The sequence below is a fragment of the Helicoverpa armigera genome, chromosome 21, assembly GCF_030705265.1.
Source record: "Helicoverpa armigera isolate CAAS_96S chromosome 21, ASM3070526v1, whole genome shotgun sequence".
Taxonomy (NCBI): domain Eukaryota; kingdom Metazoa; phylum Arthropoda; class Insecta; order Lepidoptera; family Noctuidae; genus Helicoverpa; species Helicoverpa armigera.
Genome location: NC_087140.1, coordinates 4,347,959 through 4,374,000, shown reverse-complemented (window position 1 = coordinate 4,374,000; position 26,042 = coordinate 4,347,959). Strand labels below are relative to the sequence as shown.

Below are 26,042 nucleotides of genomic sequence, written 5' to 3'. Positions count from 1 at the left end.
TATGAAAACTACAGGAAATGACATTAGCACTGACATAATACGGTTTGAAATAGCACAGGAAACGCTCGTCAGTTGTTCGTTTGGTTACTTCGATAAAAGCTAGTTGAAAGATGACTATTGAAATGTATCTGCTACATGCATAGTATTGCATTTATGTACTGAAGTAATGTTGTTCTTGAAAGGATTGGCAGGTTTACAATATGTGTATGGTTTATTATAGGTATATTGTTATTTAATAAATCAATCAAAACAATTTTAAAATTATTCCATATGTGAGTATTTCGCATATCAATGCGAAATACTTAATCATGATGCTGTCAAATTGATTAAGTCATATTATTAGTAGGTTTGTCATATTGATGCTTCATATCCGAAGTTTTTGAGTAAGTACACAAAATATGAACAAAAGATCATTTTCACGAAAGTAATATTGAAAGAAAATGCTGTACATCTGGCTTTTTTCTATTCAAGCTTACCAATTCGTACCTAGTACTTATAACTAAATTACTCCTTCGGATTACAGGAAGGCTAAATAATAAAAAGGATCCACCTGATATTTATACTAAAATAACAGATCATTCAAATAATATTTCTGGCACTATGAGCGATAAATAAGCAGCTGTTTCATCCACATAATTTATTTTAAAAACATTGAAATGGTACATGGAAGACCAGGTATATTATATCATAATATTATATTTTCATATTATTTAGTTTTTTTCTTGTTATACATTTGATTCCAACGTGGTAAATACAACGTGGCTGTTGAAATTAAAGTTTATTGTGGGCACTTCCTTAGTTTCCCCACATGTTGTGTGAAAATAAATCCATTTCACAAGTAACTATGAAAAACACTAAGCCGATAGCCAAAATTACGTATTTAAAAAAATGAAATGATTGACTCTAATTAAGGAAGGCCTATATTCAGGAGAGGACGGCAATTGACAGATTATGATGATAAAACCGTCTATCATCGTCAGTATTTCTTTGAATTTTATCAAATAAAGTGCATTTGCCAAAAATAAAGTCAAGATACGCACTAAAGGTCATTGACATCTTGATCGTTGAAAACACATTTTGCGATTTTATTATCATCACTACACAAACAAATTGTTGAGTGCTTGTATTCTTGTCCTGAATGATACTTACGGATGAATTTTTAAACGTATGGTCATAACCATACATACCTACAGATACCTATACATACATTTTTATCTGCTTTTTGTCTTTCCATACAAACAATGCATGCGTTAAAAATTAATATGCATAATACAAAACAGTAAGTCTGTTAATTATGATAAGGGCATATTTGTCAGTCGCGGGGTATTTTGATGATCTAAAGAATATGTTTAAAGTTTTGACAGTTTTTGTACAGGAAATATTTGAAACCGCTATATTTATTTCTCAGATAGAAGTTAAATTATTAATATAATATTTATCAAAGTCGGTCCAGCCACTTCAGAGATCAATTGCTGGGCCAGGTCCATTAGAATAGAAAATGTCTATTAGTATCTATCTTCTGGTATTTTATATCATCTTTACCAGTAAAAATTACACTATGACATAATTATATTATTTTTTAATTCCAATTAGCAATGTTTTACTAATTCTATACAGTTCACACACATCATAAAGTTCTATAATTACTACAAAATAATGTACATGTACTGTAATGCTGTTATTACTAATTAACAACATCCTTTATGATCGTGTGTATGTCGTAACGATGTCTATTGTTTTATTTTACACATGGGATTATCACAAAACTTTGATAAGATCTTACTAATGCCTGAAGAGACTTCTGTTAACGTTAATCTATACTAGATAATATTTCAAAGCTAAAGTGTTAATACATACGTAATGTTTGTTTAAATCCGCTAGCAGGATTAAAAGCCTAATTTGAAAAAAACTGTGAGTGTCATATAATTTATTGAAGAAAAGCTACTTTTTGTACACTACCGATACAAGAAGTATTTTCCACGGAAAGCAGGAAAAACTGCATTTCATAGCAAATGACCCCATAATCCTCTCTTTACGACACCGCCAGATAGAAAAAAAACAGTTCTCTTTAAAACTCATTTACTTAACACTAACAGACAGTAATTTCCACAAACGCTCTTAAACATAAAACTAATTCTAAGGAAACTAAGTTTGCCGACCATTTCAAATGAAAACACCTCTACTTACCCCACAAACCAAATAACCGCAACGATTACTATTTAATATTAAAATTAAAGCCATGTTGGTTTCGTACATAAACGAGAATGGTCTGTGTAATTAATTTGCGCTGCACATTGAGAGAATTACAAATGAGTACGCAGTGTTGCAGCCATTTTATTAATATTGAACAGGTTTATTTTGTTTGACGACACCTGTATTTCAGGTTGTAATTTTGTTTTAAAGCCTGCAGGTACAATAGTTTTTGTAAATAATGGGGCCAGTGTTACAATAATAAGTGTTTTCCGGCTCTCATTATTTGTGTCTTTGGAAGTCAGACAGAAGACAGAAAGTCTGACAATCACTTATCAAGAGGTATCGTATAACTACAGATTCAAGAGGTAATATAGGCAGTCACTCCATGTGCAAACAATGATATTCAACTTCGTTGTCCATGATCTAAGCTATCACTAAAAAGTCAAGTACTCAATTGCATTTCCAGGTAGACTGGAAGCCGAACCCAACATAGTTGGGAAAAGGCTAGGCAGATGATGATGATTTTATAAAGTAACACTAACTTACTATAGCAAGTACAGTTACCCACAATGATGTAGTCATACATAACACACGATTAGCGTACAACAGAAACAATATACAATTAGTTATTCACATCAGCGCGCGTTTAGCGGCGCTCGGCGGATATACGCGCGTAATGACCGCCGCTGTCCATTGTGTGGGACTAGTATGACGGATATTGTGTTATGTAGTGCGTTTATTAAAAAATACTACTTATATTATAACGGCGGTTTGTTTGTATGGATGTTACGTGTGTTTTACGCAAGTACAGAATGGATTCTGTTAAAAAAATTGTTACTTGTCAATACTAGCAGGTTCATGGCCGTGTTATGGGTTACCAAAATTATTGTGTGCAGTCACTATATGTATAAGTAATTATTTACTTAATATATTTATTTACTTAATTTCAGTTTGAAAAGGTCTTATAGATAGAAGACGAAAATTATACATTGTCAAAAGACATGCAAATTGAAATAAAACTTAACATTGACGGTAAAATATACCCTAATAATTACATAAAATGTCTAAAATTATTACGTAGGTACCTGCATTATATTAATTGAAGTTGTTATTCAATTTTTTTTTTACGTATTTGAGTCAGGGGCGTAATTTATCAGTCATTTCTTAAATAATATTGCTGTGTACAACACATTACAACAATTTGTCTTTTATTATTGTTAAAAAAGTATATCTTTTTTTCACAACAAATAAACACAAAATACAAAAAAAAGAACACTAATTTAAACTCGCAATAAAAATGACAAACACCCTTTTCACCATTCTTTAAAAATAATAACAATTTCAGAAGCATTCGGTTATAAATATCACACTTCTGTTTACAAAGTACACAATGTATCTATAATCTAGGCTTGACATTATAATAATATACACGAAATATGCGCGTCATCTGACAGTCATTTGTTATTTTGGCTCGATCGCAAGCTTGCTGGCTGTGACGACTGTGTGTATCATAGAATAAGGATTATGATGGCCAAATATAGTTAGTATGGTACATAAATTATTTAAATGAGTCAATCTGTGTAGCATTGTAATTCGTTTATTAGTTGTAGCGGAAGATTATTCTAATGGATTAGTTAATACGGTTTTATTTAGGTCCTAGTTCTAACCCGCCATTCTGCTACTACCTACTTTGCGTAGCTGAATAAAAAGTGGCCTTTGCTCTTTCTTAAGCCCTAGACTTTTATATACCAAAGGACAATGGGCGATTCCGGTCCAAATGTCCACCACGAACGAGACCTATATGGCTAGATAGCCCATTAAATATAGAACATTTTTTGTTATGAAAGTAAAAAAATATATAATGCCAGAAAAAAGTTATAGCAAAATCAAATAAAACATTTTATAGATTTTTTCAATTTCATGTTTTCAATTACTTTTCGTGATGTTCGATTTTCGTACTTTCTGTAACTTCTGACAAAATAGTATTGTTAATTATTAGAGAGAAGACACCACCAGTTACATCGAACTTTCTTAGATCTAGGCACCGCCGAGTATATTCAAGCACTTCTGGCGCCTCAATTGGTTATGATTCGTACATCCACCGGGCAAAAAAATATAGGCTGTTTATATGCAAATGTGTCTTACTCATCTTAGTTTTAGATAAAATGCAGAAATGGAAGTGGAATAAAATAAAAAATTATAATGATAACATACAAAAACTACCGAAAATTAAGAATACATTTTTGGCTATAACTTTTTTTTGGCATTGTTATTTTTTTACTTTCTTAGTAAAAGTTACTCTAAATTAAGTGGATTATCTAAATATATAAAACTCAAAGGTGACTGACTGACTGACTGACATAGTGATCTATCAACGCACAGCTGAAACCACTGGACGGATCGGGCTGAAATTTGGCATGCAGGTAGATGTTATGACGTAGGCATCCGCTAAGAAAGGATTTTGATCAATTCTACCCCCAAGGGGATAAAATAGGGGATGAAAGTTTGTATGAAACTTTGTCAATTTTAAACCGATCGGACTGAGACTTTGCATGCATAAAGCTACTATGGCGTAGGCAACCCTTAAGAAAGGATTTTGATAAATTCCATCCCTAAGGGGATAAAATAGGGGATGAAAGTTTGTACACATCTTCTTAGATTTTATGAAGAAGTCCTGATGACGAATCAGAATTTTATGATGACGTTCGCTTAAATACGATATTGATTAATTCAACCCCCATTCAACCCCCACGGGTGATAAAATAAGGGATGATGAAGGATGTAAAATGTATTAGTTGAACCTATCAGTACGTAATCCTATGTTGTTGCGAAATTTAAAACCACCAAAACTTTGTAACGGTACGAGACTGCAAGTGAAAGCGTTACATCGCAATATAGTGGAAGCCACTATATTAACTGGGTGTGCAACAGGGGAAACTGTATTTATACCACGAATCCCATTAATACCTAACGATATCCCGTTCGAATTTAAACGATTACAGTTTCCCCTAAAAGTCTGCTTTGCCATGACAATAAATAAGTCTCAGGGCAAACTCAAATTTGCGTATTGACTTGAGAGAACATTGCTTCTCATGGACAGTTTATGTTGCTTGCTCACGGTAAGTTCACCCAATAACTTAGTTTTAGCGCCTAATGACAGATTAGTAAAGAATATTGTGTACAAAGAAGTTTTGCAGGCCCTAATTTTTTACACACGCTAAACAAAAGTAAAGCCGCAAAAACCATACCTAATTAATAATAATACTTCTTAACGCGAGCGAAGCCGCGGGCAAAAGCTAGTTTAATATATGTCTCATTCGTGGTGGACATTTGGACCAAACTTCATACATTCTTGCCCAATCTCCTTTAATTTAAATGGATTCAGTAGTTCTGGAGCAAAAGCTGGACAGTCAGACAAAGTTATTTTCAAAAGTCAGAATTGTGAGCCAAAAGTGGTGAGCAAAAATTTGTCTTAATATTTTGTGTTCGTTATTTTTTTGTACATAAAAACAAAAATACACTGTCGTTCTGAATATAAAACGTTCTCAAGGGACATATCGTGCGCCATGTCAGATTGCTAAGCTATTATCTACCAGCTATTTCCCTTCAATTTAGTCAATTACGCAAATTGACGTTGGGTTTAAGTCAACCCGGCTTTTTTCTTTCAAAATAATAATGATTTATTGGGGATTAGAATATGCCTATGTGGTTGTTTAAGTATACTTAGTATTATAAAGCTGAAGAGTTTGTTTGGGGGAACACGCTTTACTCATGAATTGGCCTGGGTTGACATATTATTGTAGGTACCTAATATTAGCCTATTTATCGAGGAAGGCTATAGACAAGATTTTATCTGAGTGTGTGAAATACATAGTTCTAACAGGATGCTTGCGAAACTGTGTTTGAAGTTATTTTTGTTTATTATAACGCAGCTTATCAACATTACTTTGATCAATGGTATACATACCACATTAAATTACTTGTTACTAATATAGAGACTCGTCCAACACTTAAGTACTATCGAAAAACTTAATGTTGGACTTTTAAAAATATTTTACAAAAGGTAGCATTTTCAATTTCTTAAAAATTTTAGAAATAGCAATTATTTATCAATAAAATTTCGCAGAAAATCCTAAAACAACAATTCATCACCGTCTTAAACTTCCAATTTTAAATTCTATCTATCTAACCAATGAAGGAGAATGTTCTCCTCAATTAAATTGGGTGAACCAGTTACCCAGCGGTTGCAAATTGAAGGAGATTGTACAATTTGTCCCCTAGCTGTTTCATTGCTATTCAAGACCTCTTAACATAGAAACTAGTCCCAATTACGTCTGTATTGAACTTTAGATACTCGAAATGGTTCCGACTAATCGGAATTAAAGCAATTTACGACTAAATTAAGCTACGGTTAAGCTCGCTTTCTACGGTTAAGCTATGGATGCACCCAAAACTTTGGACTTCAAAAGTAAATTCCTGTACTTGTAACGTTTCGGTGTCTTTGAAAATAGTAAGCATTGATTATCATCTAACTAGCTAGTCGGATTTTTCTATTCTAACAGGATGGAGCTGAGTACCAGTGCTTGATAAGGAGCGACTGCTTTACGGCCTCCCCAACCCATTTATCGAAGACAATTTGATGTGATTCCATTAATAAGACTTAGATACTAAAGTCGGATTTAGCAAAATAGGGATGGACGTAATACTTTAATTAACTATCACAATATTAATTTGTTGCTCTTGCTAACAGAATTCAAAATAAAAAATGTTACATTACCTATAACCTAAATTTCTTAATAACAATGAAAGAACAACATAATAAAACACAGAATCACCTTACAACAAAAATACATTTTCTCTTCCCAGACATATCATTTTCATTTTTGATTAAAAACCTCCTGTAACATGTAACATCATTTGCAAATGACATAACGTGCTCTTACGTGCGGCCGTAAAACCCTTCAAGTCGAGATTATCCTTAAAGTAACGTGTCCCTACTAATATTAGAAATGCGAGAGTATCCGTCTATGTGTGAGGCTTCCAAAACCGATTGCGCTGAAATTAGGTCATCATCTGCTCAGCCTTTTCTCATATGAATGTTAAAATCCGGACAACTTTTTAGTTTGAAGTTGCGAAGTTTAAACTCAAATTTTGAGATTGAAAGTGGTTTAAGGAAAATCATTAGAGATGAAAGGTTTAGAGATAAATTGTAGTACATATCTGTTGCAATTGCCCTTTTAACCAAAATGCACAAATAAATATCCTTAAAAGAACGAGTAAAACTGGGAGAAAAGTCAGTACAATATAATCTTAAGGCAGATGTCATGAAAGCAGGAGCGTAAAAACCAATTTTTCTCCATATATTACTGACATATCATTCGTATTCTTGATAGGTACATTTTTATTTGGTCCGTACGCGCGGAGTTCTTTAATAATCCGCTTTAGGGTACGTTTATGGTGTATGAGAGGAGCGGTTAGAATTATAATATTGTGAGTATATTGGATTGCATTGCAGGGTCAATGAAAATTCATGATTTACAATACTTGATGTCATAATAAAATTAGGTAGTTCAAACTCCCACTTGAGTGCAGGTATTATTTTGTTTTAAATGATAGATTAATAGACCTGACCTTTTTTGCGGATATCTTCAGATGACCCCGAGTGTCAGACATTTACTGACTAAAGGTTAATACCTTTGTTTCTATCATTTATTTACCAAGCTAGGAACCAACGCTACGATAACTCTTTCAAATGACCCTTGAGTCCGATAGAGGAGAAAAACAACTTTTTCTTACAAATAAATAATTATTCTATTCTACCAATCGCCTTCATTTACCACTAAAGCCCCAATCTAATCGCTAGTCTATTTGAGGCATTCGTCCTTCCGACTGTCAATGCACGAAATGGAGAGAAATATGCCAATAGGAACGCCATAGATATCCCTTCAATATGCTAGTCCGGTTTTTCATTAAAGTAATCCCTAAATTCGGGATTTCTGTTTTATTATTATTATTAATCCTCAATAGAAGGCCCTCGTCTATAAATATGGATGTTTTCAATAAGAAGCCAACTTTTTGTCAAAGGTTTGCGTTTGAATACGATTTATGAAATTGTGTGGAAGTAAATGGATTAACTTGTTACTTTGGTAAATTCAATATACGTGATGGGAGTAGGTAAGTTCAGTACAAGTCAGTTTCAATATCTTCCATAGTTGGCTGTTAAATAAATTAGTCCAGTCTGAGTTCAGCCTGTTTATGCCGCGTATGGGGTACAAGGTTTTTTCATATAATTTGACTCTTTTGTGGCCAGTTTCAGGATAGCAAAACTATTTTGGGGAAATATGTATATTGTACGTTTCAATGATTTCCAATACCTAAAATCAACAGACATATAGATCAAAATTAGAGTCCGCGTAGATATTTTCTAATATCAGATTAGAAGCCACCAAAGTAAGCGTGAAAATTGGTCAACCACGCCTAAAGTGTGACGTCAACCTGATTTTTTATCAGATTAACCTATTTAGTATTTACTGAATTGACATTTATACAGCTACCTATTTTATGAGGGTCAAAGGCAATGTTAAGAATGTACAAAAAACATTTTTTGCCAACTATGTTGGGGTCGGTGTTCAGTCTGACAAAGTCCGATAGACAAGTCTCGATCTAGAACACTGATGCACAGCTGCATCTGGTTTAAAAGGTAGCCTGTCTTAACATAGTAAAGAAATGGCTAGGCAGATGATTATAGAACAAATAAAATATTTAAGTTCATACTGAAAGTCGTAAATCATCCAAGTATAATATTGTCTCTTCAAAAATGTACGTTAAAGATATAATTAGATGTTTTGATCGTTTTCACATCGTCACCCAATTTTCAGTGGATTTGTAAGACGGTTTATTTTTGCAACATTGCCACTTTTGTCTTGAATGTCCTTTTATTTTGTGACTTTTCAGTCAACATGTTTATGAAAAATATCGTTTTTTTGTTTGTAATAAATACATCTGTTTGGTTATTCATCCCACTAATGTAAATGTCTTTACATTTGTAACATAGAAACATGACAAGCATCTGCCGCTTAATAAAAATAAGATATGGGTAAAAAACACAGCATAATTATGTATTAATGTATAGCAACCCATCCCTCGGCAAGCATTTACACTTTCATAAAAAACTCATACGCCTGACCTAGCTCTTTTTAGTAAAAATACTGCCACAGTGGGGATAAAAATATTCAACCCGTGTGATTTTTTTAAATGTCACCACCACTAAAAATAAAATGGCGCACTCTTACATTGTGAGCAGATATTATAAAAAAAAACACGTAAAAAGACAATGAACCTTTTCACACACGTTTCGCGGAGACCTCTCCCGAAATTGGCTGAATGCAAAAATACTTTTGCGCGCCGAAATAGGTATACAGAAAAACAAAGGTCGGCAAAATGGCGGGAAATAGCACATTGTTCTGTATGTAGCAATTAAAGTTTGTGAAATGGCTTTCGTTTATGGAAAATGCACGGTTTTAGTAATACTTACTACGTTTCGTAGTGAGGCATGTTTTAATTAAAGGATCATGAAAAATATGTTGGGGATTTTAAGTGCTTGTAAAATGTTAATCATTTTATATGTCTGTGTTTTATCATCAATTTTTATTTTATTTTACTCGCATCCCATGGGGACTATTTTAGTACGGGACGGTAGGATAAAAATTGGGCTTTGTCCTTTCTCAAGTTTTAGGATATCTGTGCACAGATCGATTTACTTTCGCATTCATTAGATTAAAAAGTTTATTATAATAGTTACAACTACTACATAACAATTTCAAGTTTTCTTTTTTATGTACCTAAATATAGATTTAGTTTATTTTAAAACATAATGTACAGGTTTTTTTTTTTTTTATTTATTATAAGGACTTTTACACATTGTGCATACCAGTCCCATTATACCCTAATCACACCTGATTGCAATTAATTTACAGGTAAGTACTTAAAATTAAATAGATACTAAAACAAAACTACTAGTAACAAAACGCAAAACCATAGCTTTAAAAATATATCTGTTATAGGTAAGTATAACAATAAGAAATATTCATTTTCCGCATCTCGTCAACTTTTTTGCTTGTTGTTTTCCTCCATTTACCTCTAACTAATTTAATATCCCATGGATTTGGCAGCAAAAAATATTTAGTTCCATGAAAATGATGACTTATCTCCGCCTTATTGTTCGTAAGTAATTACACAAAGATTTCCCAATGAAACAATAGAATTTGGTTTATCAAGCCTTAAAAGATAATGAAATCGTAACAGGAATCCCTACAGAGCTATAAATAACGTTAAACTAAATTGAATTTGAAGACATCTAATTTATAGGCGAATGAAGTTAATTTCAACATTTGTAAGGCTTTTTAGAAACATGCCTACTTCTATACAAAAGCTTTGAAATAATTAAGTTTATTTTGTTTAGAATGTATAATAGTTGATGTCGTCTATGTATACTAAAAACATTTGTTTGAATGTGCTAATCTACATACACGTTCGTGGATCAGCTGCTAAATTATTTTTTTTTTATTTATTTTATTTATTTATTTATTTGCATCAGGCATCTAAGGCCCATAGAAAATACAATACCATACTTAAATATAATAACATTAAATTATAATACACTAATACATAATATATAAACAACTTAAAAAATTAATGTGAGTGAAACCGTTGGCATGAGACAGTAATTTTGTATTTTCTAGAAATGTTAAGGTTTTCAAACCATAAGTCACTCCGAACTACCTTCTCATCATTTCAAAAAATGCTCATTTATAATTGAACAAAATCCTCCACATTTGTCACTGCAAAAGAGCTTGAAAAACAACCCCACTCATTGCCTAACACATCAAGACAAATTACAACAAAAGCGTTTAAAATTAAAGCAGGAACAATTGATCATACGAGCCACGTACGCCAACGAAAACTGTCAAGGGATAGGTTAACATTCATTGTTTTTCGCCTCCCAAGTGACTGCCGAGGCTGTTTTGTTAAGCAATGTTCAGACTTGACGCTCCAAAAACGCGTATTTACGTGGCCACATTTTGAACACCAAAAACACCATAGTTGCCACAAAATACCAAAACTCAATCGGTTCAGATATTTTGATTTGAATGCCCTTCATCTAGTCCTTACTGCACCCAGATAAGCTATATTTACTCTTTCATCAATAAATGTTTTGCCGTTTACGCGTGAAGAAGTACTTAACAATCACACTTTCTTCTTTGTGATTATTTAAGGGGAACAACTGCCCGTACCGGTATAAAATGTAGCCTATACTACACGAAAAGAGTGTAGCTTTCTAACAGTTAAAAAAAAATCCAAATTGATTTAGTAGTTTCGGAGCTTCTAGCGTACCAAACAAACAAACAAACAAAATGTTTTCTCTTTATTATATTAGTCGTCACAGTTATTTCTTCAAGCCTTTCGGCAAACTTGCTACCGTGTGCAGAGCCTAATAATGGTACAAACGACCAACTTTAGCGGGTGCCAAGGGAATATTTATCAAGGAAATGTGCCGCTACCCTGTCATTACCGGGCGGTTGCTTCTACGTTGTTGTATTTTTATTACCGTATAGCGGAAGATAGTGGGTGTTTGGCAAAATTATGCGACGGTTATTTTGTGATATTGTCACTGGTGTTGTCTTTTGTTTTCTTATTGCAAGGACATGTTATCAGCTTCATAACATTTGGTTGTATTTGGGCTACATATTTTTGCTGACGAAGCACTTTTTAGTTTGTGAAAATAGAAAGTAGATAAATGTATGACCCACAAAAGATCCGTCAGGAATAGTGCATTTGTAGCAGCTACTGTTTTCGTAGCAATATTCGATTTCATTTTATTCTCAACCTTTTAAATAATGTTAAATTTACATTTAATCATTATCTTTTAATATACTCATCACTTCTAGTCCTATTTTGGTAATTATATCTGGTAAGGTAACTCATAAATTGTGCCAAACTTTTTATGCAGGGGTGTCAAAATTTATACCACCTGCGTTATAAGGGACAGCATTATTAACTAAATAAATTTTGATTATTCCTTTCTGTTTATTACACATGGTATTGTATTTCTCTTTCATTGTAACATAAGGCTTATGTATATGTATTTTTAGGTTCATAATCTGATTGCCTTTTTCGGAATAATATTTGAGGTATTTTGTAATGTGTTTTCTAATCGAATCAGTAAATAAATCTGTATGAGTTATAGTTTCAATATCGTAGTCTAAATAACTGTTTGTAACTTGCAGATTTTTTTTTTCAATTTAAAATAGTCAACATCATTAATATGATGCTCATAATAGCAAATCAGAGATTTGCTATTAATTATAAATGTAATTATTTGCTTTTCTATTTTCAACAAAAAATTCTTTAATCACATCATATTTTTTCTACAAATAATAAATAGTCTTTCAGTGAACGTTTTAAATGTTAATCTTGGCTCGCAGGCAGCTAAATCACTGTCCCAAATTCCCAGTTCATTAAACAAATGAAAGGACGGAATCAGAGCATTGATTTTAGAACTCTTCAAAACGGAACCCTCAGTTTGGGAAACAATAGCAATATTTATTGGTCTGTCATTATATCAGGAGCAAAGGGCCCGGGTTTGCGTGCGGTTTGATGAATGCGGGAAATAGGGGCCGTCAGATATCAAATTTATTTACTTTGTGCCAAAGTTTTGGTCGTATCACGGACTTTGTTCGACGTTCCTTGCTTATGGAATAATAATGAACTAACAGATAGTTGTCAGCTAATATTTGAGTTGTATGATTAATTGGTTTAGGAAATCAATATGGTATTATAGAAGTGTTGCTTTCTTACATAAGATAGGATTACAGCGATTAACAAAAGCGAATTTTTAAACGCGACATAGGTATCACGTCGGTTGATATCATTTTTTGTTACCTAAAAAATAACTTTATACCCGTATTTTTAGCACATTTTGAAAAGTTAACTATAGCGAGATATTTTAAATATCAGAGAAGACTTTAGAATTTAAATTTAAAATAAAAAAAATTAGAGCAAAAAGATTAATATTGCTCTTTGGGATTCAATCTAATATCAGTGCACGTATCGTAAGACTTTTGCTTGAGGCCTCAATATTTCGCTAAAAAAGAATGTAAGACGTCTTACCGTATAGCGTTCAGGAGATAGGAAATACCTTTCCGTCTGTCTCTCAGAAATCGAATTGAATAGCAAAATATAGCCTAGGGTATAGAATTCTTGATTTCTGATGAGGAAAAACGTTTAGGTTACGAATATTCGAACATATGTTTTAGAGTAGGTACTAAACCGAACATCAGTATCAGTCAGTAACATCAATATGAAGATGAATGGCAATACCTACGTAACAAAACGGTTAAGTATTTGTCCGTACAAATACCTTATTAATTTAAACCTAACCTAACCAAAAACCTAGTTAATTTTGATCAGACCATAAAAACTTTGATTGAATTCACGATTTTCAAAAAAAAATGATTAGTCTGTACGGTTGGCTTAAGCTTAATTATAGTTCTTTCATATTGCACATTTTGTGTCGGTGCGGCAACGGTGCAGGTTGCCAGAGACCAAATGGAAGAACATCATACGTTCGAGGTGATGACACAGGAGGTCACGACCCTCAGCATTGGAATTCGACGAGAGCGGCGTGCGGTTCGTCGTCATGGACGTTCATTTGCATGCGTGCTACGAAAACCGTGCTTCTTATCACCAAACGTAAATTAAAAAGAACCCTTTCCCGGTTTAAAATAGCTGCTGTGATAAAATGATAATGGGTTTGGTCGTGGGAACCTCTGACACTCGTCGTTTTTATATACGTCTATACAAGGCATAAAAAACAGGGGTGGTGCTAAAACAAAACGTTATTATATTTTGTCACCCTTCAAAAACATATTGGCAGGCTTTTAAGCTTTGCTAAGCGGTTTACAAGGAAAAATGGGGTATTTTAATTTTTTACGCACTCAGCGAATTACTCGCTTTTTTACTGAATAAATATTTTTCCAGTGTTTTTACGGAAAATTACGCCTATGTAGCGTTTGAAAGATAAAATTATATTATTTATTGAAACGTTCAGATTTTCAGGTGTAATGTTTACATGCTCGGTTTAATTTTAATGTAATAGATCCGCTACGATTGAAGTTTGTCCTATACTACTTTTTATTCTAACAACCCTTTATCTACTAAAATTACTACACACACTTCAATTTTAATTAATTCAGTTGAAACAGTTATAGGCTATTCACATACCACCTAGGTATTACTAAATCAAATTAAACCCACAATGCTGAATACAAATTGGGATTATATTCGTATCAATGCCGAACTTACAAATTGGCAATTGGAATACATTTTGTGTGTAGGGTCGTTTCTAGAACATTCCGAAGCTTTGACTGGCTGGTATTGTGTCCTCTCTTTGTACTGTATCAACTAATTATAATCACATTAAAAGCAACAACAATACATTTTATACCCAACAGAAAAGTAGTTCAGAAGTTCCATTGGTTATTTTGTACTAGTACAAATACTAAGTAAATCCTTTTTTTTATAACGTACTGGCGTAGGTAAGCATCGTATGATGAATCACATAAGTAAAAGTTAGTATACAGGATCTTGACTCATATTATATGCCATCACGCTTTGATATTAAGTTCCTTGGGCCGGATACTTTTTAAGCAATGGGCACAATTTAGAAATTTCATACAGAAAAACGTGTATGAACCTTCTGAAAATGTTTCTGTTCAGGTAATCCAAACCTTCCTATTTAATTTATAATCGATTCTTTGACGTATAGAATGTAGGGTTGTCTAAATTTCACTTTGTTATTTTGTTCATACCCTTCTCAGATTTAATTAGTTAATTAACAAAATTGTTTAACATGGGTCTTTAGGAAAATTGGAAAAGTGATTTTTGAAGCAAATTATTTTAGGAATCGCTTTACTTGAGGTTACATAATCTTTAGTACAAGTTAAAATCTATTGAAATTACATTAAAGTTATGTTTTTTTTACTGTTCCATTCCAGCCTAGAGGGAGCTGCTTTCTGCACCTGGGTAAAAAGTTACTTACCTATATCAGGCTCAGGCTTTAACTATTACTTACTATAGTAATTTTGGCGTCAATGCCGACTATCTCGAGATGACTGTTTTCACACAAAGTTAAGTTCTAATTGATGAAAAATGCTAGAAAGAATTTTGAGGTACATAATGTTTTTGTTTTTTTTTGCATAAAAGTATGCATAGTTGTCGTTTCAAACTTACTTAACAACCCTATAACATAATATTGCAACTAAAATCATGTAACCATTATAATAATCCAATTATTATCTATTGTTTCAGATTTTGGATGTGAAGCGGAAAGGTTAGTTAATAACTTAATTATATTTTGCTAATGAGGTGATGTTGTCACTATGGATAAATTAACCACAGGAAATTCGCAAACTTGCTATAAAATGGAAGTTAGAAAACACATAATACTAGTTACCTATATAGTTATTTATGTTTATAATGTGCAAAAATAATAAATAAAGTATCTAAAAAAAAATGTTTCATGTCCTGCATTTTAAAATTCCGAGGTTGTTACCAAAAAAAACTGTATCAACTATCATATTTTGTTTATTTACAAAAGTAATTAAATTATTTCCCGACTGCATTTGATAGGTTTCATTGAAAAAAGATATTGTATAATTTAATTGACTAGCACATATTTTTTTAACGTTAACTATTTAAAAAGTAACAAATGTCACCTACATATTACCTGAAATCAGATTGGTATATGTGATCGTCCCAATTACTTTGCAATCGAGTGTACATTGTTTTGTACATAGCTTGTCATAGTCGAACTAAACAAGTACATATATTGACATGTACGGATAATATAATAAGTTAGAACCACGAAACAGAATGTAGCGTAATTAACTTAGAGCGTTATGTACCTACTATAATATAATAGATTATGGATACGATAAAAGTCAATAGTTTGTAGATGAAATAACAACACATTGGAATCATCAATCTATGTATCCGAGGGACCATTAGTTAATTGAGATACTCGTAATAAGTCCATCAATTAATCCATAACAAAAATGAACCGTTAAAAACCTGTAACACCGCCTTTACCTACACCAGCGGATTTTATCGCGCATATCTATCTTGTGATGCGACACACACGACACAACGCCTAGGAATAGAACGTTGACGCGCGGAAAAACCGATCGGAAAATCCGCTACTCAAAGTGTTACTCAAAATATCTTGTCAGTGTTGAATTTCATAAAAAAAAAACTCCTTATCTACATTTTCTTTGAAAGGCGATGTAACCAATCCTAAGATTAAAAGAAAATACAGAAAATATATCTTTTATTACATCTTATATCTTGATTTCATCTTTCTGCCCACAACACGTGCTATTTACAGCCTCACCTGTTTATAGGGAAAATATTTATAAGTATCCTCTTTTCATATTATATTTTGAGGCTACTTAGAGACAAGAAAAATTCTGAGCACGCACAAATACCTCCAAGCTAGGTGCTTTCACCAATAACTTTTGGGTTAACGTACAAAAATTGTTCAGAAACTACGGCGTACGTGCAAAATATTTATTTTATATTAAGTAATACTTTTTGAACTCTGGCGTAGTAGCAGTTTGTAAATTTTCAAGCGTGAGGTGCACCGATATTGTTAAGATTTTAAAAATTATTCTTTAAACAAATTAAATTATAATAATGCCTTTGCCTATGCGTGGTAAAAAAGTCTACAATTATCATAAGCTAGTCAAGAACGGACATTACACAGAAGCCAACAATATTATCTAATCCGGACGTATTTTATATTTCCATATTCTCAAAATATACAGGGTTACTGGTAAGTAGACCGCATCCTTTCAGGAGGTGATAGTATAGGTCAATACGGACAAATTTGACCATGGGATACACTGGGCAAAAGTTAACCCGTTTCGAGATAATCGAATTTCAAGATCAGTCGTCTAGGTACACGTATTAATTTTCATTAAGTCAAAGTCTTTTGGATTTTTGTGTGTTTTGGATAGAAGATGAATCACCTCATAATAACAAACCATAAAACTGTACAAATCACACAGGAAATTATAGCGAACAGCAATTACTTTTTTAGTAGCTATTTTCTCAAAAATATTACTCTTAATTTTTTTGTGCAGAATACTTAAAAAACATCTACATTTATCTAGCTATCCAAAAAGGCACAAAACACACAAAAATCCGCAAAACGAGACTTTTAACTAATAATAAAATTTATACGTACTAGACTACTTGTAAAGAAATGATCTTGAAATTCGATTATCTTCAAACGGGTCATGTATCCATGTCAAATTGGTGGTATCCTAATACAATGTATATATCCAATAAAGAATCTTATTCGGTAGGTAAATAATTTCCAAATTGAATTTTCCATAAACAATAAATACAAATACAACTACGAAATATAAACCCTACACTCAACAATTTAAGGTCCAAAACCCAACACTTTCCCACCCACATCGAAGTCCATACATTTTTCTGACATCTCATTAATGCTGGCTATAATGTTCTTAGGTTGCGACAACCGCAGTACCACAGGAGGTTGCTAACACATGTAGCTTGCAGTGATGGTGACCACAGAATGCGGTTTCTGAACGTTGCAAGATACTTGTATTAGGATCGAGATGGCTTTTATGGTCTTAGCTTTAGTTAAACTGCAAAGCGAGTTGCAAAGGAAGTACGTTAGAGGCTATTTTCATTTTGTCACTTTTAAAACAAACGAATATACCTACAAGGTAGCAAAGCGGTTGTAAAAAAATAATTTTATTTTGTTTGACGCTAAGATTTACGATTTTGTAAGTTTATAAAAATTATGAACTGCCATGTATATTGTTTAGGTACTCATAATACTGTTTTATCAAAGACGGTTAAAATATTGAAAATTATTGAAATTGTACACAGTGACATAATTTTTCAAACGATGCCGTGTCACTTATATCCTAGAACATATTATTAATATGTAGTTGGAGGCATTTTTATGTTTACTCAACGTGCTGGCATGTTCCTTGTGACTGGTGTGTTTTTCCATTCAAATTAACAAAACCGAAAAAAATATAAGTCTGTTACTTTTTCGGATTAACCATAGATTTAAAAAAAACGCTAAGCTTATATGTATACAAAGCACGTTTGTATGCAACGAGCTCTTACATTCATTCAAAGCAGAGTAATCGTGAGTCGGATTGAGCGTGTACAATTTATTATCGCCACAAGCAGTACTAACCGCCCTGGCATGTGACAGCCTGACGAATTATTTTGGTTTACTCTGGAATACTGAAGCAAAAGCGATCTAAAGCCTCGGATGCATGAAGCTCGAATAACTACTGTTACGAATGCTACAGTTATAAAATAAATACTTTAAATCTCTTTCTGTATAGGTTTTCTCATTCAGAAACCCATGACAGCGTTTTCACATTATGTGGATTTTCCGCTCGGTTTTTTTTATGTTCGACACATTCCTATCGTTCGGTTTCACGTGTCATTGTTTGAACTATAGTTGTCAATTTTTTGCTGTCTCTTACGATACGTTCGGAAAATCTGCTAGTGCGAAAGCGTTGTAAAAGTTAGTAAGATAAGCAGAAGTATACACTTTCGGAAACTGATATCATAATTTTTCACCAAAATCAAACCTACATCTTTGGGATCTGGGTCATGACAATGCGCAAATTAGTAGCTTTGGCCAATAGATTTTTCAGGTTCGGAAATCGAAATTTTTTCACGTATTTTTCCATTCACTTACTATACCCTATTTCTAACTATTCGTGCATGATACATGTATACAGTTTAAAATAGTGTTCAAAAGAACGAGTGCTTTTCATTGCACCAAGCAAGCCATCATGTAACATTTCATAGAGGAACGAACGCAAAGAGCTCGACACAGAATAGGTGATTGTCTATTGATTAAGCTGCTTCAATGACCAGTAGATAAAGAAGTAACAGGACAAGGATTGTTGTCTATGGGAATGAGGACAGTTGGTGGAAAGTCCTTGTTGGTGGAAATGTATTGTCCTTACTTTGTTTGATGCCTTAGAATTTTCCAGGCTCTCATGGCTGTAGTTTGTTGGTAACCAACTACAAGGAACGGTATTTCTTTCTGTGTTATTAGTTGAGTTTTATATGCTTTAAGGATTTGAATACTTAGCCAAAAAAATGATTATTTTTGATAATATTTTAAATGCGACATGGTGCCTATGAAAAATGAAAATGTAAATTAGTGGAGTGTTGTTAAATAGTACCTATAACAGATTTAAAATAGAATAAAATCTTTTACAACTACAAAAGCTATTTTAGAAAAATAATCTTTTTTTACAAACCAGTTCATGATACCGTTGTTATATAACTGGCAACAGACTGATTTTGTAATAGAATCGACAGTTTTCCAAACAATTCGATAATTCTTATTGAAGGAAATTGACAGCTGTCTATACAAATGTCAAATGAAGTAACATACATCTATTACTGTTCTATTCATAGCAGTTTTCGTATATTAACACTGGTGTGTTTAACTTTCGTCAAACGTAAAATATTTGACAAAAAAGTTGTTAAAGTAAGTTTTCTAAGTGCATTTTGTTCACTCTTTAATACCATTCGAAGTAAATTGGACAGTGTAATAATTTTCTTAATAACCTAAGACGATGTTGATAATTTCCTTATTAAAAATATTTATATACAGATAATATATACATATTTTGTTGACCTCCTAAAATTACTTTTCAATATAGCGACCACAAAACCATCCATCTTATATAACACACATCTATAATTTGTAACATTCCTTTAAATAAAGACATCTATGAAGCCGCCAGATTGTCAATCACAATAATTTCATGTCAGTATAAAATTCATAGCTTTCTCAGACTTATAATTGTCCAATTACGACCATCAATTTGTCCAATTCGTAAAGTTTATGAGTCCCGGCGGCCATTAACTTTATGGTATGGCCAGTGTCGTGTAAATAGCTATACAAACTCCTTGCTTTACACCGTTACGCTATAAAAAATATTAAGCCAGTATTATTTATGAAGTAAAATATTTATTTTAAAATTGCAGGTGACATTTTCCAGTAAGTGACTGTTTAATGCATGACTGCATAAAAATTACATGCATAGCAAAAAGCTTTTTCATAAAGTCATAAATTATGTTTTTTTTAACATAAGAATCTTTTGAACGTCGTAATAATTTATTGCAGTGTGTCCACAAACTTTCAATAAAGTTGACGTTGGTTAATTAATAAGAAAATGGAACGATTCGGAGCCGTAACTAATTTATTCGCAGCGTACATTAAGATCTTTTGGTTTCCCATTTAAATATAGGTTATACGAAAAAGATCAATGGCTTTATTTGCTATATCAGCAAAAGAAAGAGTTTTGAGAATAATATAAGTTTAAATACGAAAACTTATACCATCAAGTCCATTAAATCTAAAGACAGGATCAAAATCTATTTTACAGTAATCAAAAAAGTTTTCTTGCAACGCAGTGCAAAAACTATTTTCCACTCCAACAATTTTATAGACAGGCGAAGATTTATGACCTTTATGAGACTGCTCCGAGAAATTGAAATTTATGTCGTGTTTAAACAGCACTTTATTAGAATATACTCGAGTTTTCGTGCGGTAGAATACTAGCTTTCTTTAAAACGCTATCCAACTTTTAACCAGTTTTAAAATCCTTTCTTGATCAATCAGCAGAACCTTGCAAAAGGAATTGAAATGTCAAAATTATGGATTCACATTTGCGTCTTTTTTGGATATTCGAAGTAAAGTATTTTTAAAACATAATAAAGCGTACTATTGTTATTTTAATTTCAAACAAAATGTAAGTTCGAAATTAAAATAATATCTCGTTAGTTAAAAGACATTCTCTTCGGTGTAAATGAGGTTTACGTTAATAGCAGCAGACATTTTAGAACGACATCGATGGGTGATTATAGCCTTAAATATCATCGAAAAGCACCCTTAAAGCTATAAAAATAACAATAAAAAATAAACAATGTTTGAAATGCTTACATTTTGTACATAGCATTGTTTGTGAATATTTCTCTAAGTCGACTGTAATAATCTGATCCATTTTTATGTGAACATAGAATGACAGGTCAGATTGATAAGCAGGTGGACCATAGGGGATTTTAATTTAGGATTTTAGTAAAAAGTTTTAAACAGGGAGTATTTTTTATAGTATTTTTAATCCTCATTTTTGTGGGACAACAGCAGCTATATTATATCTATATTATATAGCAGCTATATACATATGTTGAATTCTTAACTTGTCTTTTGTTTATTTCATATCATTGTGTATTTATAAAATTGATGTCCAATCTTGGATTCTTCTTTTTATTTTACTTATCACAAAAAACTATAAGAAATAGATACAATTATGTACCAGTTCAGAAGTTTCATAAATAGTTATTTTATCTAGTAAAATAAGTAATGGTTACGTGGTGAGCGTGGTTCCATCAACTGCTAACCAACTTAACATCAACATGTGGTTTCAAATTGTGGTTTTCAGCTAATTGATCATTTGATACTACTAATTTAGGGTTAATTTAGACTAAAATAAGTCTTTAATTAGAAGGATATTACCAAATCAAGCTAAAAACTGTAATGAAAGTGTTCTAGTTAGATCACATTGTCATAGCCTGCCCACAAAGAAAACTTATGAGTATTTTGTAGTAGTCTATAAAAATGTTATCTACCCATACCATGGGTTGCCATTTTACTGTCCCACTGTTAAAGATCTATTTTAATGTAAAGGAAATTATTACGCTTGTATTATTTCTACCATTTCATGATGTTGGAATTTTTTTTCGACAGAAGTTTCCCTACTTTCAACCACAACAAAATCAAACGACACTCATGTCAGTGTATTAATAAAAAGGCAATTTTTACCCTTAATATTAATGACTAGCTTCTGCCCGCGACTTCGTACGCGGATCCTGTCCCTTATGCCAGCGACTACGGGGTCAGCAAAATCAAAGATCTGAATCGTCTGATATTGAATTTTAAGGGCCCGTTGACTTGAAAACAACGGAATACGCATAACCATTAGAAACGTTCCATATATTTAATTTTTGTACTTCAACGGCAAAAGCACAGCAGACTAAACAAAACGCTGAGAACTGAAAAGAAATAGACGCGACCATAGGGATAAAAGTAGTGATTCTAATTAGTCCGCATTTAAGTTGTGTGTGGCAAAAATATTACACGTATTATTACGTAAAAAAACATTAAATAGATGACAAAGTCGTGGTGACTTCGTGGAAGTCGTGGTGGTTTAGTGGGTAGAGAACCAATCTCTCAAGTATGAGCGTGCGTCTTTGATTCCAGGTTTGGCAAGTACCTGCCAGTGCAACTTTTCTAAGTTCGTATGTAGGTACTTTCTACGTATATTTTGGATACCAAAATATCTCCAGGGAGGTTCTCCAGGGAGAGTATACTGTCCCCCATCTCCGGCCGGTCGGAGTGAACCATGACGGGGGTAGGTCTCACGTCTCTGGCTTGGCTTGGCCGTCCAGAGTGGAGTCGCTAGAGCAGGGTTAGTAACCCTGCTCGGAGAATAGGTGCCTCGTAGTAAGTAACCCACAGGGAGCGCGTAATCTGCGTTTAAAATCCGCCGAGGTATTCTTACACTTCAGCCACTCATGTCCCTGTTGCCCTCTTGTTGCTATTCAGTGACTGATTCCCGGGGGTCCAGTAAGTGAGCTGGCGAAGTCTCCACCTGCAATTTTACATGTATCTAATACATTGTCACCGGCAGGTGCCATAGTTCCCGTAGTTTCCCCATTCCTAGTCCATTAGCATCCCATCACAATAGCCCAAGTAGTTTTCATCCACAGTTAGCAATGGTATAGCACAGAACCGGGGATTGTCTTTTTTTTAACGACGTCCACCGGGGATTGTCCTTGGGTTCATTTCTATAGTGTATAAAGGGATAATCGTCGGTTTTGTGTCACCATACCTATTTCATAACATTCGTTTCGTTTCTATACATTTCAAGTGTAGTATTGCTCTTGAAGTTCCACATCAGGTGTTCCAGATCGTCGATGTATGTATGTATATGTTACGGGTAATGCTAGAAGGTGGAGTAAACCTAGGTTTACCCGGGTTGACTTAGTATTACCCAAGCTTCTTGGGTAAACTCCGAATAATAAGTTAAATAAATATTAATTCGGGATTTACCCATGCTCACCTAGGTCTACCCAACTCTGACTGGATAATGTTAAAAATTTGTCTAATTAATTAGTGAAATGAAAATCCCAGGTCATTTCACACATATATTATTTAAAAAACATACAAAGGCGATCGTAATTGCTTGAAGAGCATAGATTTAATAGAAAAAAAAAACTAATAACGGTCGTTGTTGTTCAAATTGAAATTATTTATTGAGCAAGGTAAACTGCTGTGACATTTAGGATTTCACAATTTTCCTGCAGCTTTGCATGAACACTTCTTTGTGGCACATTTTGTTTTGCAATTACACCTTTTAAAACCCTGGCCTCCTGAAAGCGACTGTTTATTTGCAACCTCTCGTAAGCTTTTTTTTCTGGTGATATATTTTCAATATCAATCAGTTTATCATGACACACTTGAGAACATTTCCTCAACAGTACCACATTCATCCTAGAATTACGTCACGGGCTCGAAAATTACGCAACAACTAACATTATCCAGTCAGAGTTGGGTAGACCTAGGTGAGCATGGGTAAACACCGAATTAAAATTTATTTTACTTATTATTCGGACTTTACCCAAGAAGCTTGGGTAATACTAAGTCAACCCGGGTAAACCTAGGTTTACTCCACCTTCTAGCATTACCCGTAACATATATACGTCAATAGAGAGTGCTTATTAGATTGAACCACTTTTGCAAAAACGTCATATCTTTATATGCTATAGTCTAGCTGGGCTCCTGGGGTTCCACATCAGGTGTTTTACATCTTCAATTTTTATAAGTCAACAGAAAGTGCTTATCAAGTTGAACAACTTTTGCTAAAAAGTCATACCTGTATATGGTACAGAGAAGCTGTGCTCTTGGGGTTCCACATCAGGTGTTCCAGATCTTAAAATTTATTATCTCAGCTGAAAATGCTCATCACATGAAACAATTTTTGCTATGGCACCATTTTTGTATCTCTTATGGTTTTGTTGGTCTGTTGGTGTTCTGCATCAGGTCTTCAAGTTTCGAAGATAAATTATAGCCTATATGTTGACCAGGCTTAATACTGATACAACAAAGAAAAAATCATTGAAATCCGTCCAGTAGTTCCGAAGATTAGCGTGTACAAACAAACAGACATACAGACATACAGACATACAGACATACAGACATACAGACAGACTTTTTTTTTTGGATTTGTGCTCCATTACTGTTTCTAAACCCCACCCAATTATTATTTTTTTAATATATTCAATGTACAGACACAGTTTTTTTACAGATTTATTATATGTATAGATTACCATTAATTGAAATGCACATTAGGATAATTTGTGATCACTGATCACTTTTTAATCGTCGCCGTGGTTAAAGTTTTACCGAAATTTCGTTGATAATTTGTCACGAATGGCATTATGTTTAAGTTATGTTTAATAGCTGTTTTTAGGTTTGTTTGCCTTATTCTTGATTTATTGGAAGCTAATCTACAAAAGTATAAGCCGTCAAACCATTTTGAAGCCGCCATAAAAAAAATTGTAGGAATTAAAGCTACATATTTTTCCTAACGTATCGCCTAAGTATCGCCTGATTCCACAATTTCCCCTATAAAATGGTTTTCAATTCTATTGACTTGATTTAAAATTTTGCCTTAGACCCTTAAACCTCGAATGCAATATTCCAGTTTTGCAATATTCAAATTACCGACGATTATGTACCTCGATTATACCTAGATAGTGTGGGACTTCGAACACTAGGTGATCGATATATCGTTCTATTCGCGTGGTGCAGTTAGGTTTAATGTCATGGCTGGATTATTGTTTATTCATACTAAAAGGAATCGAGTCCAAAGAGTATGGATCTGTCAATCAAAGCATATTACGGATAACCTATCACGTTCCGTGTTTGTTCTGAGAAATTCTTATACAATTTTCGTATTGTTAGTTTCGTAAAGGATAAAAGGAACGTGGAACAGGATCAAGGTAAAAGAGAGCAATTTAGGGAGAAAAGCGTATTAAGATGAAGAGAAGTAATAAAGGATGTAACAGACATAGGTACGCTTAGAGACATACGGCTATATGTTTTGTTAGCAAAGAAACCCGTAAAAATATCATTCGAACCCTCCAATTCTATGAGGAAAAAACAGTTTAAATAAATAAGTAACTAATACGAGCTGTATTGTGAATGAAACGGACCATAAAACTGCTAGTCAAATGTCTATTTCTGTAGCGAGCTGCATAACAGTCGATCGATCCGTAAAACAGGGGGTCTAGAGTAATTGCAGGCACATTAATTATTGCAACGGAGCCAGGTAGATTCAGTATGTAGTATTGTCGCTGCCGTCTTTAGGAATAATGAATGAATATCTAAAAGAATGTGAATGCATAATCTAAAGAAAAATATTGCTGAGGCAGATCACTCACGAGTCACGATGTTCTCGAAGGAGATCTGCCAGCTGCGCACTTCTTATTCTTTCACTTCCATAGTTCGATGGAACGAGATTTGAAATTGCCCATACCCCTTTAGCAAGCGATCCAAGCGTAGGGATCATTAACCTTCTCTCCACGAGCAAAGGCTTTATCCAACAATGAATCAATAAAAAGCCCAATGTTGCCAAAATTCCAAT

At 33.3% G+C, this 26,042-nt stretch overlaps 1 protein-coding gene across 2 annotated transcripts in view; it reads left to right on the top strand.

Moving 5' to 3' along the window:
- The window catches only part of LOC110374293 (octopamine receptor beta-2R), a 151,935-nt gene that overhangs the window by 86,960 nt on the left and 38,933 nt on the right, over window positions 1–26,042 (top strand). For both annotated transcript variants that reach the window (XM_064040164.1, XM_064040163.1), the window contains one exon: window positions 15,562–15,583. The gene's annotated coding sequence lies outside the window, so the exon portion shown is untranslated. The remainder of the gene's footprint in view (window positions 1–15,561; window positions 15,584–26,042) is intronic.